Genomic DNA, 6,000 nt, shown 5'->3' with positions numbered 1-6,000 from the left:
AGACTAATGAGACCGAAGGTGTCAAATTACTGGAAATTTCCAGAACAATCTTATAATCTTGTAATACAGGATGGTTTAACATCCAGGTCCCTACCAAATCCACCATTAGCTTGATCAATTCTATAAAAGTCTATTTAAATTCTGAAAACTGTACAAATGTTGTTGTTTTCCACCAAAGAGGCGGGATTAGCCAACGCAGAATATAGACGTTTGTCTCTTGTTGATGACGTGTAGGTCGCATGAATGCGACCTGTCCGGTCAGACTGCAGTCGCATGTGAAAATAACGGATATGCATCGGAATTAGGACCACATATCCAAGCGGCCTGGGTCGCATGTGAAAAAATCGGATCTGTGTCGTTCAGATTGTCAATAACAAAATCGGATACAGGTCGCATATGGGCAAAAAAAATCGGATATGGGTCGTTTCAGGGTGCAGTCTGAACGTAGTCAAATTTTTAGGCAAAATGCTCAAAGGTAGACTGCCTTTCAGATTTTTCAAATGTAGGTCCTAAAAAGAATTTTCTCCGACACCCAGTTATTTTTGTTTAGTGGACCAAAAGCTACTGAATTCGAATCACAGACTTCCGATTTTATTAGTTTTTTTTTTTTTAAACGGAACAATTAATGAATTTATGGCCACGTGGCCCTAAATTCTCCGCGATTATCTCTTGCTTCACTGTGACCAGTGCTGGGAATAACGGCGTTAGAGTATAACGGCGTTACTAACGGAGCCACATTTTGGGTAACGGAATAATTACTTAGTTACTTAATCCATATTTGTATCGCCGTTACCGTTACTCGGGAAGTAACGTGATGCATTACAATTTGATATGGGCGCCTTGACAACATGAGCATTGGCAACACGGTACCGCAATATATAATAATAATTATGTACCAATATGGCTTTTACATTCTCCCATTCACCCTTTGAATGCAAGAGAACAAATCGTGATTTGCTAAGATGTTCTAGGTGGGTGGAGTCGATTGTGTTTTCCCGCTATGCACACACACGCGCACACAGAGATGGGGAAGAGACAATGGCAGCACCAAGCCGCAAAGTCGCATTTTCGAACTGGAAACACCGGCATAATTTCAAAAATCACAGGCAAAATAACATAACAGATAAACAGGGTATTCATCCTTGATCTGTTATGTTATTTTGCCTGTGATTTTTGTTTAGGATGCTTCCTTAAAAACACTATCAAAGATCTTCCTGACCTATTGTAAATGGTGAAAGCTAAGCTAACTGTAATAAACCAGGTTATCATAATGCTGTAAACTGTGAGGACTTAATTGCTCACTGACTCTGTACTCCAAAAAAGTAATTGCGTTAGTAACTGCGTTACTTCACTAGAAAAGAACAGTTATCCTCGTTTATCTGTAAGCAAAAAAAAAAAAAAAATAACGCAATAAATACTTTTCCTGGTAACTAGTTACTTTTCTAGTGAAGTAACGCAGTTACTAACGCAATTACTTTTTTGGAGAAGTAACTAGTACTTGTAACTAATTACTTTTTCAAAGTAATGTGCCCAGCACTGACTGTGACGCAATACAAGATACTACGTCGGACATGACATGGTAGGCTTTCCCTGTTCGCGCAAAGCATTGTGGGATACAAATTTGAAACAGGAGAGGAAAATGGAGGACGTGAGTGTGAATGAAATGTGAAAGACCGACTACAGTAACGGAAAGCGAGAAGAAAAGACGTTATGTTATAGACGACGGAAAGGAAACGCAGGACCAAACTAATAAATATCGGCGCTCAGCGAGCACCTCGGTGCGATCAGCTGTTCGTTTAGCGACAGAATGATGGAACTGTCAGCGCACTGTCAAAGGTAAACCTGCGCACGGACATGCGGACTTCCTCTGTCTGCTTGACTGCGCGAAGCGAGCGATTTCATACATATTATTTGCTCGGGAAACCCCTCAAATTAAATAACTTCCCAGCCACAGAATGGCCTGTTTTTTAAAAGATATTACAGAAATAAACATATGTCACAATGAACAAATTTCAGAGGGAACTAAATTTCACCGGTTTTATGAAATCGAAAGGTTGTCTACTTTTAAGTCTCTTTAAGACTTCATGTCGATGAAATGTAATCATAAACCGAATTGGTTCCCCTGAGAGAAAAAAAAAAAAAAAATCCTGTCTCAAAGTGAATCAATGGAGAAAGAAGAACCACAATCGGACAAAAGAGAATCAGTTTTAAACACAAAGGCAAACTGTGATTTCATTGAATTTGTTTTATTTATTATTGCTCAATATAGTAATTATTTTGATATTTAGAAACATATGCATGAAACAGAACAAGAAGTTCCAAAATGAATCATTCTGAATCAGATTCTTAACTGAAACTCCTCGTCCTCAATTGAAACTGGTCTCAAATCAAATCTTACGCCAACATAAAATTTAGTCACAATTAGGACCCAAACCGATTCACACTGTGCACACTCGAATATCGTCCCAATCGGACAAATAGAAACCCAGTCCAAAGTCAAATCTTTTCGAATAAAACTGGAATATTAGAATATGAGGAAACGGAAAACCATATCTTAAGTACTATGTAACTTTTGCTAACTGTAAAGCAAAACGTAAATGATTACAAACAACGCATTGGTGCTTTTTGTGTGTCCCATTGAAACATTCTCTGACAAGTTTGCAGAAACACTCAAGGAAACCAAATAACACCTTAAAGCTTCACAAAAAAAAAAAAAAATCAGTATAGTACTGTGTGCATGGCTGTGGTCTCTCAGAGAAATTCAAGTCTTCGGCATCACTGGCAGCGAGACACACAAGAGAACATGATCCATCACACTGCGTACGATTCACAAAGACGTCATAACAGTGTTTTTCTTTTTTTTCAATTCCAAAAAGACATTACCTGGGCTCGGAAATAGAAAATCTAATGAAAGACTCTGTTTTTCACATCAAATATGAAATTCTGTTTTGTTTTCCATCTTCAGGACAAAAATAAAAATACAATTTGGAGTGCAGTTATGACAGCGCGCCCTCTGCTTGGGGGGGGAGCGTAGCTAATTGCTGGGTTTCAGTCACGTGACTTTTCTTAGTGGTTTTACCGGAAGTGAAATAGCTGGTGGTCTAAACGGCTGCCGTAGTCCAAACAATTAGCGATAACTTATCAGAGTACGCTCGTAATCTAGAAGCCACTGCTTGCTTTAGATATATTCAGAAGATTGCTATGTGCAATGGAATCGACCCCTACAGTCTGGGAAAGAAGGATTTGTCATACGATCTCAAAAACGACCCTTCAGTCGAGTTCCCCGACATCTTGAACTATCTGGTGTTGCAGACGTCCTTCTACACCGCAAAACAGATGAAAGTGTGGAAGAGTATGGAGGCTTACGACTTTTTTGTATGTGGCTGGGTAAAGGACCTCGGTCTTGAGTCGCTGCCGAATGAATCCTGTATTGTTTTTGCCCGTGTAAGTATGTTTGGTTTTTTTAAAGCTTTTCGTTTGCGTCTTTACAACGAAGCGCTGTAAGTTGAAGTGTAAACAAACAACAGTTCGCTTGATTCTCACTTGTGTTGGCTCTTAGCTCTCAGGTAAATCATTCACAAAGATCATCAGAAACCCTTTTAAAGACCTGGATCTTAGTTAAACGAGATGGAGAAGTGATCACGGCGCGTTGTAACTGTATGGCTGGATAAGAATTTTGTCGCGACCTTCATGCATATGGATTTTGTGAGGAGTAAACAAAGAAACAGCTGGAGAATCAGCTTTATCGCTTCGTGACGAAAAAAAGTACCGTAAAATAACGACACATAGCAAGAAAACTACTTGGAAAACACCAAGGACATAGCTGAGAGGGAAATACAAACCTTTCACCAAGTGATCGCTGCAAACTCGAGCATGCTTCGACTCGGCTCTCTTCGATTTCAGCGAGAGGTTCAAAAGCCACCTTTCTCGACGTCGTTTTGTGAAATCCTGTGTTCGTTCACCCTTTTTTATTCGTTCATAGGGAACCCTGAAGAAACTTTTATCAGTTTCAAGCCGAACAACCTAAAACAACGCAAGCAAGCGCAAGTCATTTTTCATGCGAGCGATGCGCCTTCTCCGTACAAAAGCTTTGTCAACTGAGCTTTGGTAGACCACCAGCTGAAGTTTTGAATAACTAATGAGGCGGATGTGACGTCACGTGAAATCCAGCAATAAAGGAGAGCTGTGATCTGTTGAACACAGCCAATACATCATACAGATGGCACTGGAACATTCTGCATGGTGCCACTAAAATACAAGTAAAGTTTCTTCTTCCAGGTACAGATCATGAGAACAATTGCAGAAATTATTCAAGTGATTTCAATCAGGCCCCCCCAAAAGCCCTAAAACAAACAAACAAACAAACAAAAACAAACGAACAAACAAACTCCAGAACGGAGTGCTAAGAAATTAAACAGCACCAGAAATTGGGAAGAAAATAACCCATTACACTCCCTGAAAGGCCCAGACTAACCCTGCTACATTTCCTTCCTAATAGTTTCTCTACAGTTACTGACTAATTAATTGTGTTTAATGAATAATATACTTTAATATGAATAATTCAACGATGAGCCGGGAGTTTAAGGGATTAACCAATATCAATAGATAGCTATTACACATACAATCAGATCAATTCATCCCAGTTCAGATAATCATTAGACCTGATGTGTCGTCATTCAGAATATCAAAATACAGTAGATACTCCTCCAGCCCTGCTCGCTGTGGTGCTCATTAATAACCTCATTCTTTTCTTTCTTTTTTTTTTTGCTCACAGTCACATCTACTGTCCTTTACTGCTTATTGCCAACCTGAAGCCAGAGTTTTGTGTGTTAGAGTTAGCACCAACAAACACGCTCTGAGAGTGAGGGGGAAAAAAAAAAAAAAGAGCACCTGTGGAGTTGAGAAGTGTGTGAGGCATGTGTTAAAGTCTCTGAAAGTGCTGAAGGTGTGAAACATCAGCTCACGTTGAGTGTGACGGTTCCTGTAGTCATCTGTAGCCATCCATCTGAGAACTTCAGAATTCTTCGCACTGTCTGTATACTGCGAGGAGGAAAACTACATGCTCTTCATCCTGTCGAGCCACAGTGGGATAAAAAGCAGAAAGCCTTTCTTTCCGACCAAAGTAAGGAAAGCGATTAAAAAAAGGTTTGTCTTCCATCTGATTACATTAGAGAAAATGTCAAAGGCTTGTCTTCTGTTTAACAGAAGTCAGAGAAGAAAAGGTCAGGATCTCATCTTTCAGTTCAGTCACATGGGGCAGAAGATGGAACAAATAAGTTTCTGACCAATCACAATTTCTCAGTGAAGAGAAATGATAAAAGGAAAAAAACTTTGGATCTTCTTTTGGTATAACTACTAGGCCAAGAAAGCAAGACTATTAATCATGAAAAGAAATCCAATAGCTGTTGTTTTTTTGGTCCATTCACAAGGGGAAGGTGAAAATGCCATTCTGTTTACTCACAGTAAAGAGAAATCAAATTACAGTGGTGAGAAAGCTAACAGTCCAGTCATTTTGTTCAGTCACGTACAGAATATTAAATAATTTTCAGCCAACCCTAGCTTCCCATTCAAACACAGGAGACAGTTAAACACAGTTGGGGTTGAAGAGTTGACGACACACTGTGGAAATCTATGCCGATAATTAAAAAAAAAAAATTATTATTATGATTTTCTTTGAACTTTCACGGTTAAACACAGAGCACTGGGCAGGACTGTTTTTAAACCTTGCCCACTCCAGGAGGAATTCTGACCACTCCTTCCTGATCCTGTAGTTATTATTATTATTATTATTATTTTTTTTTTTTTGTACACATCCACAATATCTTTTAATGAACCTAGTCTCATCTCATTATCTCTAGCCGCTTTATCCTGTTCTACAGGGTCGCAGGCAAGCTGGAGCCTATCCCAGCTGACTACGGGCGAAAGGCGGGGTACACCCTGGACAAGTCGCCAGGTCATCACAGGGCTGACACATAGACACAGACAACCATTCACACTCAC

This window comes from Neoarius graeffei, chromosome 20 (genome assembly GCF_027579695.1).
Source record: "Neoarius graeffei isolate fNeoGra1 chromosome 20, fNeoGra1.pri, whole genome shotgun sequence".
Lineage (NCBI taxonomy): Eukaryota > Metazoa > Chordata > Actinopteri > Siluriformes > Ariidae > Neoarius > Neoarius graeffei.
Note: the sequence above shows the minus strand (reverse complement) of the source record.